Source organism: Eschrichtius robustus, chromosome 9, assembly GCF_028021215.1.
Source record: "Eschrichtius robustus isolate mEscRob2 chromosome 9, mEscRob2.pri, whole genome shotgun sequence".
Lineage (NCBI taxonomy): Eukaryota > Metazoa > Chordata > Mammalia > Artiodactyla > Eschrichtiidae > Eschrichtius > Eschrichtius robustus.
The window spans coordinates 10,069,957-10,085,383 of record NC_090832.1 but is presented as its reverse complement, the minus strand read 5'-3'; the positions used below and the strand labels follow the sequence as shown (position 1 = coordinate 10,085,383).

At 42.5% G+C, this 15,427-nt stretch overlaps 1 long non-coding RNA gene across 1 annotated transcript; it reads right to left on the bottom strand.

Annotated features, from left to right (window-relative positions):
* Positions 1-1,061: 1,061 nt before the first annotated feature.
* LOC137769475 (uncharacterized) lies at positions 1,062-14,515 on the bottom strand. The gene is made up of 3 exons (XR_011074978.1): positions 14,258-14,515; positions 12,245-12,414; positions 1,062-1,339 (listed from the first exon to the last, which is right to left on the bottom strand). It is a non-coding gene; the product is annotated as an uncharacterized lncRNA (long non-coding RNA).
* Between the last annotated feature and the right edge of the window lie 912 nt (positions 14,516-15,427).

Below are 15,427 nucleotides of genomic sequence, written 5' to 3'. Positions count from 1 at the left end.
TGGCATACTTTCTAAACACATACCTCTCTCTCTCTCTCTCTCCTTCTCTTTTTGTCTGTTTAGTTTTTATTGTGTCCTCATCCCAAGGGAACCTGGCTAAGAGGTAGGGAAACTAGACAAGAAAGCATGTTCCCTAGTAGTCAAATACGCTTATAAACATTTTCTTGCGACATTGGGAGCCTTTCTAATAACAAATCTTGCTGGCTGCTGTCATTCCCTGTGCTGTTCTAGAGGGGCTACGAAGTGATCTCATTGTCAAGGCCTTTGGTTTATAGAAACATCTTTGCCATTAATCAAAGACTACAGGCTAATTGACATCACACACTAGAACGGGTCCAGAAACATCTCAGGCGCCACGCAGAATAGAGCAGCTTGGTACATGTTGCTAAGGTACTCTTCTCTGGGTGTCTAGGGTAACAGGCATCTTGACATCCCCAGGTTTGTATTCAGGCTATTCCTAGCATGATGAAGACAGTCTGTGGCTGTACCTGAAGATCTGTAATTTTTGTCACTCTTCATGACTTTGCTGCATTCCTTCCACACTGCCCATCCTTTCCACAAACCCCTACAAACTGGCCTTACCACTCCTTCAAACTGTTCTCAGAAGACAGCATGACCTCCACATTTCCAAGGGCAACGTCCTCCTGCTGCGAGACTCCGTGCAGACCTTCTCTGCAACGTTTCACACTGGGTAATGCCCTTTCCTTCTAAAAGTTTGCCCTTCGTTGGCTTCTTTGGAATAATACTCCAGGTCTTTTTCCTCTCTGGACGATCCTCCTTTGTTGCCTTTGCTCACTCCCACCTTCTGTCCCTTAAATATCAGCATTCCCCAAGGTTCTGCCCTGAGCTACATTCTTTCCTTGCTCTATGTATTTATTCCCACTTGAATCCATCCACTCACATGCTTATTAAAATAATGGACCAGTATAGAAAAGCCTAACAGAGAAAGTAAAAAAAAAAATCACACAAAACATTAAAGGTAACATTTATCGTCTATCTATATTTATGCATATAGTTGCACGATTTTATCAAAATTGGATCATTCTATACTTGTGTTTAAATAGATAATACGGTTTGAATACTGTAGGTCAACACAGGATTTTTGCCATCACTTTAAGTGGACCATATTTAAGTGTATTAGTTCTTTGCTAGGGCTGACATAACAAAGTATCACAGACTGCGTGGCTTAAACAATACAAATTTATTTTTCCACAAATCTGGAAGCTAGAAGTCTGAGATCAAGGTGTCAGCAGGGTTGGTTTCTTCTGAGGTCTCTCCCGTTGGCTTGTAGGTGGCCATCTTCTCTCTGTGCCTTCACATGTTCTTCCTCTGTGTATGCCTATGAAAATGGATTAGGGCCCAGCATCTTTAAATGCCGTATCTCCAAATACAGCCATATTCTGACGTACTGGGGATTAGGATTTCAACATATGAATTTGGGTGGAAGGGGACACAGTTCGGCCCATAGCACATATATTTTAAAAAATAATTCTTCATTCATACCATTTTTTTCCCAAATATTTAAACAATGCCATGAGAGTTGTCTTTCTTCCTTGATTTTGGAATTTTCCTTTCTTGCCTTTGATTAAGGATGAATAAAGATCCAGACCAAATGTCAGATTCCACATTAGTTACAGTATTCCTTTATCTGTGACCCCTTGCTCTATTGCGTGTACCATCATTGTGGCAATTGTCTGCCTTATGGGAGTGTCTTTAGTTACCTTCTGGATGCTACATTTAATATAAGAGACTAGTTCTTACCCGTCTCTGTACTCCCATAGTCTAGCACATGCCTGGGACTCTGAGGATAGATGGATAAGATATAGTTCATCAATATTACTCAAATTTATCTTGGGTGCCCAAAGCTTTTAAGGTTCAAACCTTAAATTTTTCATATCATTTAGACTCCTCTTGTCTCCTTTTTTCTTCTCCATCTTCTCCTCTATAGTCTTTTTTTCAGCCTACAAGAGATTTTTCAAAGCTTTGCCTCAAGCTCACTGAACATCTGTGTTAATCTAGATAGTTAGATTTGTTTCACTATTAAGATACCAAAGCTAAAAAAATGGAATTTTTATTACTTACTTTCCCTTTTGCCAGGAGGATGATAAACATTTACCAGAGAAAAGTTGATTGAGATAATGGTAAGTTTTTCTTGTGATGATGGATTTACATGTAGACAGAGACATCCATCATGGGGGCTCGACAATACTGATGTGTAACTTAGCACTTTAACCTATTTACATTTTTCTAGTAAATTAAACATGTCTTCTTCTGTTCCAGGTATTCCATTCCTTCTTACCTGTGCTTGATAATGTCCATATTTTGCCTAAACCTCAACAATCAACCTTGCTAATAAAGTGCTGTTCTGTATCTGAGTATGTGGATGTCCCTCATCAACAGAGGACAAAGCCACAAAGTGAGAATTATAACTAATTCTCACTAATTATAGAATAGGAAATGTCAAAAGAGCAAGTCCCTTACATTTGGTGGTTTCCAGAGGATAGATTTTTAACTGAGAAAAATATATTGTTTGGAAATTCTTTTATTCATTTTGAAACAAACTGGGGTATGGAGATAAAAAGGTAATCCTGTTCTTCCAAAAAATATTAAGAAATACTACAGGAATATAAAAAAAGTTTAGATAATGATATAATAAAGATATAAAAACTCCCTCCTATCAGCCATGCAGCTTGGACTCCTGATCCTCGTTTTCTTCTTTCCTCCCTCCTTGTCTTGAAAAAAGAATACCCTGAATTTTGTGTGTAGCATGCCTTTGGGTTTTGGGGGGAATTTTAGTATATACTTATATATGTATATAATCATAAACAGTATATCCTGTTATAATTCATATAAAAGATATATTTTTGTGACCTTCAGCAAATTTCTCTTATCATTCAATATATTTTTTGAAATTTGTTTATTATTATAGTTTTAATTATTCCATTTCAGTCTATATACTATTCTATTGAATAAATAGCTCAGAATTTATTTATCTAATCCCCTATTAATGGACATATAGGCTATTTCAAGTTTTAATTTTTTTTACTATTTAAAAAACAACAGGACTTCCCTGGTGGCGCAGTGGTTAGGAATCCACCTGCCAATGCAGGGGACACGGGTTTGATCCCTGGTCCAGGAAGATCCCACATGTCGTGGAGCAACTAAGTCCATGTGCCACAACTACTGAGCCTGTGCTCTAGAGCCCGCAAGCCACAACTACTGAAGCCCGAGTGCCTAGAGCCTGTGCTCTGCAACAAGGGAAGCCACCGCAATGAGAAGCCCGTGCACCGCAACAAAGAATAGCCCCCGCCCTCTGCAACTGGAGAAAGCCTGCATGCAGCAACAAAGACCCAATGCAGCCATAAGTAAATAAATAAATAAATAAATGAATAAATAAATGAATAAATAAATAAAATTCTTTTAAAAGGTAAGCTTTATAAGAAAATAAAAATAAACAACAACAACAATGCTTCAGTGAATGCTCTTGTACCTGTCTTCCTCTTAATAGAACTAAAGGCCTAGATGGAGGCAGTATATGAGAATTCCATTGTTTCACTTCCTCACCAGCAGTAGTATTGTTTCAATCGTGGTTTTTCATCATCATCAACATTGACATAAAGACTGTGACAAGTATGCATATTTTAATCCCTAGAGAAACTACTAAAAAAATAAGGCAAAGAGGAATAGGTTAAAAGCCCATCAATGAGTTAAAATGGAATACTGAATTTTTTTTGATAAAACCAAAAGGAATAACAAAGGATCAAAATATCAGATCAGACAAATAGAAAACAAATAAAAATGGTAGACCTAAATCCAACCACAACAGTAATTACATTAAATATAAATGTACTAAACACTCCCATTACAAACAGAGACTGTCAGACGAGGTAAAAAAGCAAGACCTAAGTACATGCTGTTTAAAATAATTACCTTTATGTAAAGTTTCAGAGGAGTTGAAAGCCAAATAATGGAAAAATATGTACCGTGCAAACAGTACACATAAGAAAACTGAGCTGGCAAATTAACACTATAAAAAATGACTTCAAAACAAGGAATATAACCAGAGAAAAGAAGAACACTTATAACAACAAAATGGCCAATTCATTGGGAATATATAACAGTTAAACAATTATAAATGTATATGCTCCTAATTACAAGGCTTCAAAAACATGAAGCAAAAACTGACAGAACTAAAGGGAAAGTAGACAAAACATTGCTGGAGATTTTAACACCTACCTCTCAGTAACTGTTAGGACAACCAGAGAAAACAGTAAGGGTATAAAAGACCTGGCAAAATTATCAACCATCTTGAACTAGTTGACATTTAAAGAACATCACACATAAGAATGGCAGAAACACATTCTTTCCAAGTGCACCTGGAATCGTAACAGGCTGACCATATGCTTGAAAATAAAACAAGTTTCAATAAATTTAAAAGGATTGAAATCTTAGAGCCCATTCTCTGATCTCAAAATTATTAAATTAGAATTCAGTAACTCTAAGATACTTAGAAATTTAACAACTCAGTTCTAAATAAACCATGGATAAAAGAAGAAATCACAAGGACAATTAGAAGATACTTTGAATTATGATAATAAAAATACAACATATCAAATTTTGTGGGATGTAGCTAAGGAGGTTCTTGGAGGGAAATTTATAGTTTTAAATATTTATATTAGAAAAGAAAAAAGGTATACAATCAATCTAAGGTTCTACCTTAAGAATCTAGAAGAATATGAGCAAATTAAACCCAAAGTAAATAGATGGAAGGTAATTATAAAGGTAAGAACAGACATAAATGAAATAGAAAATAAATAGCTTAAATTAACAAGGCAAAAATTTGGTTTCCTGAAAAAAATAATAAAATTGATAAACCCTTAGCAAGACTGATTAAGAAAATTGCCAGTATCTACAATAAATGATCTTATGGACATTAAATAAATAATGACAGAATATTATGAACAAATTTATGCCAATATATCCAACAACTTAAATGAAATAGAAAAATTTCTTTAACAGTATAACTTACCCAAACTGACACAAGACGAAATAAAAAATAAGAGTAGTTCTATATCTTTTGAAGACATTGAGTTTGCTATTATAATCTTTTCCTCAAATAGAACTCCAGAACCAAATAATTAGCTGGTGAATTCTATCAAACATTTAATAAATAAACAATACCAAACCTTCTCAAAAAAACAGATGAAGAAACAATTCCCATCTTGTTTTTATGAGGTCAGGAGAATCCTGAAACCAAACTTGACAAAGACATGACCTCCCCCCACCCCCGCAAAAAAAAAAAATCAGTAGCCAATAACTCTCATTAATATAGATGTAAGTTTTTTCACAAAATATTAGTAATCCAAATCCAATAATATATGAAAAGGACTATGCATTTTGACCAAATGAGGATTATCTTAGAAATGTAAATTTTAGCATTCAATTATCAACCAATGTAATACATCATATTAACAGAATAAAGGAGAAAATGAATCATCTCAATAGGTGCAGAACGAATAGCTTACAAAATTCAGCATCCATATATATAAGAACTCTCAGCAAACCAGTAGTAGAGGGAAACCTCCTCAACCTGATAAAGGCATCTATAAAAATCCCGAAGGTAACATCATATTTAATGATGACATAGTTGTTGCTTTACCCCCAACATTGGGAACATGCAAGGATGTACACTTATTTTTTCTAAAACAAAACAAAAGAACTGTAAATAATTAATTAACTCTAGTTTGCTGGTTTGCTTTTTATGGTGGCACGGGTTAGCAGTTCCAAAACTTTTTTGTACTCTAGACTTGAAGAAATGAATAAATACATTGAGAATAATGGAAGGAATGAGCTACAAATATGGAAAGTGAGAAGCATGCATTACAGCTTGTAGTTTTTGATTGGAAGTGCATGTTATCAGTTTGAAAACATGGTTTTTAGCATTGAGAAAAATAAATATCTGTGCCTATGTTTTAATAGATATATAAATAGAGATATATAAACACATATGTGTTTTCCACTAAAGGGAACTAGGACCCCTTGGAGAAATGACAGATTGCAGGGCTGGGACAGGAAAAGTACAGGGGGAGCCTGGAACATCTGATTGAGGCAGCTAGGGAAGCAAGTGCTCAAGGAGTGACTGGGTCATGTCAAATTTCACAGGAGTTAGCATGAAGGGGCTCATGCTAGCCAAACCTGGAACAGTTTGAATGTCAAAATAACTATTGACAGATTATAGTTATAGTTATTTATAACTAAACAATAGATTATATCCCATTGAATAATAAAAGTATCTATGAGGCCATACTGATATAAATAAACCAGTGAATCAATAAATAAATGGGGAAGAAAAGAAAGGTCTTTCATATGCCAACAAAAGTGGGTAGGGGGAGACAGAAAGATAAAGGAAAGAAAGAAGGAAGGAAGGGAGGAAAGGGAAGGAAGGAAAGGGAAGGAAATAGAATCAAGAAATCAATAGATACTAAAATTAGTAGGTGAGAGTTTGATGAAGAACAAGACATTTGCAGTCTTTGTATTTATTAACTACACAGGAAAATAACAACTTTATATTGGAAAAACCTAGTGGAACCTCCTTACCCTAGTAATCAAAATGAACATCATGAATATTGGGACAAACCAGCACCATGGACCTTTGGACCTGATACTGAGAAAGACACATCACTTCACTTTCCACCAAAAATGCATAACCTGATTTTTCTTCAACATATCTAAATGAGCTAAATAGAAAGGTGGAAGACATCTTAGCTTATTAACAAAAACAAAAAAACAAAAAAAACAAATTGTATCTATGTTGTTCCAGAAAAGACGTAAGATAGCTAAAGTAAAAGTTAACATTTTGAAATAGTTTTAAACCCAGAAATAAGTCTGTACTAGAACAAATTAAACTGCCTCTTAAGGTGAAATATTACTACAGGAACAACAGAAAGTTAAAAAAATGAAAATTTCTTTAAAATATATTTGTATCTTTATCTTATTAGATCATCTATAATTAAGAATATCCCGGATATTTTTACACCCCAAATAGGGATAATCTTCAGGTTTCACTAATGTACAGTTACGCAGATGTTTGTAGGAGAAAAAGGACACATTGGTTTTCTGAATTAGCAGTCAGGCTACTGACCCCCCTGAAGAAGTCCTTCTGAGCGAGCAGACACACTTATAAAGGTCTCAATTTCCTTTTGAAAGAGAATGATATAAATGGTGAAAACTGATGAGAAAAGGGAAAATAATAAGAATACCAGTAATACCTGCTTATGAGTTTACTACTGACAAGCACTTTCACATATTTTTTTGATCTCACAACCAACACTTGAGGTGGGTAGGTTTCAATTATTCATTCCAGTGTGGTTTTTATTTCCCACAAATGCCAAGGATGCCAAGGAAAGTTCGTTCTTGGATTTGGTTTCCATGTATTCAGAAAATAAATAAAAGTCAAACAAGTTTTTTTACTGACTAGCTTTAGTTCAGAAATAGCATTAGACATTTCTCAAAATCCATTCTTTACAGAGGAGACAAGAAATTTCTGAAATCCACTTTGGATTCTTTTGGAATTCTTTCTAAGCTGCATTTTTAGTTAAGAGAAGTGTTTCTTTGTTTTGCTCACGTCCTTTGAGGAGCAAATGGGTATTGACTGTCCAAATGTAGGTGTTTTGAAAACCAGGCTGGGCTCTCGCCATTGGAACCAGACTTGCAGAACTCAGAACTTTAGTCTCCGTGTCTTCCTGCAAGGGTTAAATCTAGGGAGTGGTAGAATTGTTTCTCATCGTCCATAGGATGCTTCTCCTTTTCCCGTTATTTTACCAGTTAGTGTTCTGTTGCATGTTTTACAAGTAATCAACAAAATAGTTTTGGAGCCTTTCTACCTCTTCATCATTTTTGCTTCTTCAAACCTGAGTGCATATTTCTTTTGCTTCTCAATTAATAATTGTCTGTATTTTGGGGTGTCAGTTTAGCCTTGGGCTGGAGATACATTCCAGCTTTATCCAGCACCTGCAGCTGGAAGCAGTATGGACATGCTTCTTCGAAATCCTGTGAGGAACTGCAGGCCCAGAGGCGGCAGCAGGTGTGATCCACGCAGGTATCTTGTAGTTTCAGCAACGTTGCCTTCATGCCTGTGGCTGAAACCCGATGAGAGCCCCATTGTGGATTACATTATGAAGAAATGCCAGTCGAACCCAAATGGAGTGACATTGTACAAAATAAGTGGCCTAAACTCTTCTAAAATGTCAAGATCAAGAAACTAAAAGAAAGGAGGTAGAACTGTTCCATATTGAAGGAGTAAGTGCTAGGTATGAAACCTGGGCTGGATCTTGAACTAGGAAAGATTAACTATAAAGGACATTCAGACAACTGATGAAATTGGATTATGGACTGCTTATATGTGTATATACAGTTTGCCTATAATTATATGAGCCTGGAGAAGGATATATACTAAATTGTTAACATTGGTTACTTGGGAAACAGTAGGGGTTAGGGATGAAGGGGAAAAAACACCACACTTTAAAAAAGCATACTGGATGAACAGGATGCATGACACGATTCCATTTTTATTAAATGATATGTGAGTGGGGACTTCCTTGGTGGCGCAGTGGTTAAGAATCCACTTGCCAATGCAGGGGACCCGGGTTCGAGCCCTGGTTCAGGAAGATCCCACATGCCGCGAAGCAACTAAGCCCGTGCACCACAACTACTGAGCCTGCGCTCTAGAGCCCGTGAGCCATGACTACTGAGACCGCGTGCCACAACTACTGAAGCCTGTGGGCCTAGAGCCCGTGCTCCGCAACAAGAGAAGCCACCGCAATGAGAAGCCCGTGCACCGCAACAAAGAGTGGCCCCTGCTCGCCTGCACACAGCAATGAAGACCCAACACAGCCAAAAAATTAATTAATTAATTAAATCTATTTTTAAAAAAATGAATCCGCCTGCCAGTGCAGGGGACACGGGTTTGAGCCCTGGTCCGGGAAGATCCCACATGCCGCGAAGCAACTAAGCCCGTGCACCACAACTACTGAGCCTGCGCTCTAGAGCCCACGAGCCACAATTACTGAGCCCGCGTGCCACAACTACTGAAGCCCATGCTCCTAGAGCCCGTGCTCCGCAACAAGAGAAGCCACCGCAATGAGAAGCCTGCGCACTGCAACAAAGAGTAGCCCCCGCTCACCGCAACCAGAGAAAGCCTGTGTACAGCAATGAAGACCCAACGCAGCCAAAAATAAATAAATAAAATAAATTTATATATAAAAAACATGATACGTGTGTGTGCATAAAATGAATTACATAACAGATGGTCAACAAAATGTTAATGACTGTTATCTTAAGGTAATGGGAATTTGAACAGCTTTTACATTTTTCATATTTATGTGTAAGAAAATTTTTTGTAATACAATGGTTTCAATGCACATGAATTATTTTTATTAAAATCCTAAAAAGTAACTTTTTGGTGTTAAAAGAGCCAAGAAAAAGTCACTGGGGAAATTATAAGTACATTTTGGATTAAATTTTTTCTGCCTCATCCAATTTTTTTCTTGCAGTGCTGAGTTTATTACTTTAAACATCTTACGTGTTTTGACACAAGATGTTCCCAGATGTGCTGAGCACATGTAAAAATTCGAGCAAGCTCTCTGGGTTGGAAGGAATTAGGGTGCCTGATTTTCTGAGGAATTTTGTTTGCTATGGGAGCTTCGGCAATTATTTCCTGAGCTAATTCCTGAATTACCACCCCTGAACGCTCAGAAGAAATCCCCTTCTGGCATTTTCAAAGTTCTTCTTCTAGGACTGGGTCCCTTTGACTTACATACTTTGACCACACAGGTGCACACTCAACTTGGCCTCGAAAGGTATACAAATCATCTGTCTTGGGATCTGAATGTCTTCCCCCTTCACCGTGGAGAAGACCATACTTTCTCCTGGCTGCCTGGAGGTATTCTGAGAATGACCGAGGTGGGTTTGTGGAATGCTCAGATGAAAGGAACAAAGCTCTAATTTTGTTAATAATGCAACCCCTGTTATCTGTAAACCCACTGAGGCAGATGAGAACAAGGAAAGATGCGCTGGAATCAAAGATACCATCAACACTCAAGGGAGGGCCAGCTTGGTGCTCTTAGGGTTCACGGCTGTGGTAGCTTGAGGAGCGTAGCCCCATGTAAAGAAGATGAAGAGTTAATGCTCCCATAAGGAGCTCCCAGCTAATAACAGATGGGTTGGTGGACAAAGTTCAGCAAACTCGCCCCGCAGGTGGGGAAACTGTGAGGCAGGGTCTGTACCATCTCCCACAGTTGCCTAGAGGGTCTGAGCTCCAGCCGCCCACAGTGGCAGCTTCTCCATGCAAGCTTTATAGGCTCACCCCTCCCTAGCTCACTTCCTATCTCGCAGTGTTTTATGGAATCCTCTCCCAAGTAAAGTATTTGCTCTTGAATCCTTGTCAGTTCCACTCTAACTGGAAACATCATGTGTTTTCCCACCCTTCCCATCTCCTTGAGATTCCAACTCCTCTTGTCCTGCCTATCATATTGTCAGAGTCCTGGAGTCTCACTTTGCTACAGTCTAGGCCTCATAGATCTCCCTTTCCGCTGAAATCAAGATACTCTTCCCTGCTCAGTTGGCAGTGAGTCAGACACAGTATACTCTTCCACTGTGTAGTGGAATCAGACATGCATACCTGGCCATCAATCCTGACTCCGTTACTTACCAGCTGTGAAACCCTGTGCAAATCACCTAACCTCTCTGATCTTCAGTTTTCTCCTCTGTGAAAGAAAGGTAACATTCCTTACCTTGTCAGGTTGTCCTTTTGATTTAATAAGCTAAATGTATAAAGAACCAGGATATTGCCTAATACAAGAAGATATTCCAGAAATGATAGTGATTTTTATTACATAATTTTCTTCCATTACTTACTTTCTTATGTGTCTCCATCTTGTTTTCCCAACTAGACTGTAGCTTCTCTGCCATATTCAACTTCTTTATCACAATGCCTTGCACGTGACGGGCACTAAATAATCATTAGTTATCAGCTTTCTAAAGCTTTAAATCAGAGGATACACTCTTTCAAGTCAAGATTCATTTATGAATTATTTGTTATTGTGAGGCACTCTCAAGGAATTTTTTGCAGGTAACTCCTTTTCTGGGCCTCAAATTTTCTCATATAAAAAACAAATGTTTTGGTCTATAATTCTAGATGCACTGAGGTCCTTCTAGCATTAAAGTTTGGAAGCTATATATTCCTGAGGGCAAGTACTGTATGTTACTCTTCTTCCTGACCCTTCCACACTTCCTATAATGGTGGTCACAGATTAAGCGACTTCCCAGTGCATGGAGAATAGATTCCAGATGCCTCACCCAGCCTTTCCTCTAACTTTCATCCTGTCCCTCACTCCATTCCAGCCAGACTGTGTTTACTTTGCACCCCTAGAATTTTCCAAGCTTGATCTGCCTTGAGGTCTTTGTACTTGCTGTTTCTTACCATTTGGTTCTCTGCTCAAGTGTCTCCTCCACGGAGGTCTCTCACCCCACCCCAGTCTCTCTATCCAACAACCCTGCTCTGTTTTTTTGTTCATGTCACGTCTCTCTGAAATTGTCTTATCATTTAATCATTTATTTCCCTTTTTTGGTTGGCATTTTATTTGCATTTATTGTTTTTTCTCTCCACCTCTCCCTCTAGCCCCCAAATGTAAACTTCTATCTTGGATCCTTTTATATCCCTGCTGCAAAAAAAATACTTCGCACAAACTAGACCCCTAAATAATTGAGAAATGACTGAATAAACTCTACCACACCTTACAGAGTAGTTTTTAGGTGGTGAGTTAAAATCCATGGCTGTCATGCCAGGTTCTAGTGAATTTAAGTATGTGTCCTAAGCTAATTAATTGCCATAGGTCTGAGTAAACATGGAGTAGGAAGAAACAAGGACTTCTTAGGAAGACAACTGCAAACAATCATATCAGCTTATCTAGAAACTTGCTGGCAGCGGGAAATTTAGAGATAATTTTTAAAGATGTAATTCATTTCTTTTTATTATGGAAAATTTCAAACATAAACATGGACCCTCTTGTGCACGGTGGTGGACAAACCCTAGGGTAGCCACTCATCCTAGTATTCACACCCTTGTAATATCCCTTCCCCGAGTGTGCTCATCCTAGTATTCACACCCTTGTAATATCCCTTCCCCTGTGACTTGCTTTCTAACGGATAGAGTATGGCACATTTGATGTCACCCCTGTGTGATTACCTTGTGTTATATGAGATTCCATCTTGCTAGCAGGTTCGCTCTGGAGACTCTCCTTGCTGACTTAATGAAGTAAGTTGGCCGTGCTGGCCCATGAATGCCAGGTGCCATCTAGGAATTGAGGGCAGTCTCCAGTGGACAGCCAGCAAAAGCCAAGGTCTTCAGTCCTACAGCTACAAGGAAATGAATTCTGCCAGTGACCCAAGTGAGCATGGAAGCTGATTCTTTTCTAGTTGAGCCTCCAGATGAGAATGCAGCCTAGCCAACACCTTGATGGCAGGTGTGAGACCCTAAGCAGATGACCCAAGTGCTTGGACACCTGACCCACAGAAACTGAGATAATAAATCTGTGTTGTTTTAAGCTTCTAGGTTTGTGATAATTTGTTGCCACAGATAACTAATACAGATATATCTATCACCCAACATTAACAATTTTCAAGTTTGCCAATATCTATATCCTCATGTTTTTGGGGGGTGGATGGGCTGGAGTATTTTAAAGCACATGCAGATATTTTTGTATGTTTCTCTAACAGAGAAGGACTATTAAAAAGCATAACCATGATGCCAGAAAAATTAAGGGCTTAATTGAGAACAAGAATAGGAGTCTTTTTTTAAAGCAACCAAGTCAATGGATTTAGTATATTAACTGGACACCTGGAGAAAAGGTGCTTGCAATAAATCAAGTAACATCCTGTTGATCCTATGAGCTAAAGGATAGGAAAGCATGGGAGAGTTTTCATTTGAATTGTCTGAGGCTTGCCAGTTGTTTTTTTAAAAAACAGTACAGCCGCAGAGTACTTAATTGTCCCTACAATGTGCTCATTGGTCATACAATATCTAAAACCAATCGAACCCATTTCTGACTAAGCTCCTACCCATTCCCCTAACCTGCTTTAGAATAGATCCTTGTAAATACCATTTTTATTCATAACTCCTTATAATTTCATGTCCTACTCGAATTGCCATTCCCACCACTTTTTACTTACTACAGGAAGCTCTTCCCAACTGGCCCTAGTTCTTTTCCTCTCTTGGATAAACCAATCTCATCTCCCTTTGACACCGCTCACCTAGGCAGCGCTTAATAAGGGAAATTCTCAGGGCTCTCTGTTCAATCCCATCTCTACCACCCGGGCGGTTTGTGATCTCTGGCAAGTAGTTGAGCGTTCTCTCGGCTGGATACAATAGTGCCTCGCAGGGTTGTCGTGATGATTAGATAAAGAACGTGTGTAACGTGTGAAGCGCCCAGCACCGAAAAGGCGCAGCCGAACCCCAACCCTTCCCTTTGTTGGTTTCCATCTCCAACCAAACAGCACCAGAACGCTCAGCACCGCGCCTCTCCCGCCCTCGTCGCGGAGGATGCAGGGATTTGTAGTCTTTTGGTCCCCTAGTCGCGGTTCCTCTCGGAGCCAGACGGCGAGAGGAAGAACTACACATCCCAATCGGCCGTGAAAGGAAATTGGGGCGCGGAAAACCGATCGTCCCCGCCCCGTCTTCGCTCTCGCGGCCCACCGGCTGTGCCCACGGCGGGAGGGTTCAGACCCCGCGGCAAAGCCAGAGCCGAGCGCAGGAGCAGATACGCGGGGACAGTCGGGCTGGGCGGGAGACCACAGCGGGTGGCCCCTCTGCCGCCGTGGGAGCTCGCGGGGGGAAAGGAGAGAAATAAAGCGAGCAAATTGTGAGCGCCCGTGTCGGAGAAGTGAGAAAGGGCAGGGGAAGCAGCAACGCACGCAGAGCCTGGCTGCCACAGGGCTTGTCCTCCGGGAGGGACCCAGGGCGCTTCGCTGTCCCCTCCTCCCCGCGGGAAAACTGGAAACCCGGCCTGGAAGCTGGCCGGGCACGGAGACTCCCGCCCGCAGCCCCCATCCCGGAGTCCGGCCCGCCTCGTGCAGCGCCTCCCCATCCTGTCGCCGGGGCACCCCCAACCCACTGCCGGGCAGCAGCAGAGCCCCCGTCACTCGAGCACGCGCCCCGCTGGGGGAGGGAGAGGAAGAGTCGGGGCGGGCAGGGGAGGGTCACCTCTCCACGCCGGTTCCTCAGGTCCCCCGGAGTCGCCAGAATGGGTTTGCGTGTTGCTGCGTAAATGTGTGTCCCGAGGCGGCAGCGGCCGCCGGGAATAAACCGGGAGAAGCCGGGAAGCGGACAGAAGTCTGTGGGAATGCGCGCGGCGGGGCATCGGGTGCCCGGCCGGAGAGGCCCTCGGGCGATGCCGGAGGGAGTCCAGCGCCCGCCCCGGGGCCTCGCCTGCCCTGCTGGTGGGCACGGGGGCGGGGGACCCTTCCGAGCTCTTGCGGGCTTCGCCCGCGAGAAGGAGGAGCCGGAGGAGGAGCCCGGCGGGCGAGGCGCGGGCCGCCGCCCACCGGGCCGGGAAGAGGCGGACCAGCTCGGAGCGAGGCGCGCGCGCCGGGGCTCAGCCTCGCAAACAAGTGTCTGTGGCGCTCGCCCCGCGGCCCAGAGACGCGCTCCGCCGCTCCCGGCGGCCCTCCTTGCGCCGGGCCTGGCCCCTATGGGGCCGGAGGGAACCAGGGAGCCCCTGGCCGCGCAGCCCACGAGCCGCCGCCGCGACCCTCCGCCCAGGCGGCCCCGGTAGCTCAGCGCGGGGGCCGCGGACTTGGCTCGGCTGCCAGGCGCGCCGGCGCGGGGTCGCCGAGCGAGCAGCGCCCGGGCTGTCGCCGAGCCCGCTCCTGACAGAATAACGTGCTTGGTTTCCCCACCCCTGGGAGGGGTTGCCGGGGCCGCGAGCTGCCTCCCAGTTTCCATCGCTCTCTCCTGGGGAGGATCCGCCGCCGGGAGGAAGGATTAGAATAAACCTGACCGAGGCGCAGAAGTGGCTCCCGAGGAAGCCGGCGCCGGGGCCGCCGCCTCGTGTCGCCTCGGGGCGCAGCGCTCGGGGGTCGGCGGGCCAGAGCCGAGGCGCGGCCGGAGGGCCGGGGGCGGCGGGGCCGAGCGAGCGGCTGTGCGAGGGGGAGGGCGCGCGGCAAGCAGGAGGGCGGCTGGGCTGCCCCCCGCGCCCCGCGGGGCCCCGGAGCCCCGGCACGCGTGCTGGAAGCGACTGAGGACCGCCGCCGCGGGCTGCGGGCGAGCACCGTCCCTCTAGGCAGGGGATCCGGCTATGACAGCTGGGCTCCCCAAAGGGTTAACCTGGGTGTCCTCGGCAAAGTTGTCGCCGAGCCGGGAGCCCGCGTAGGG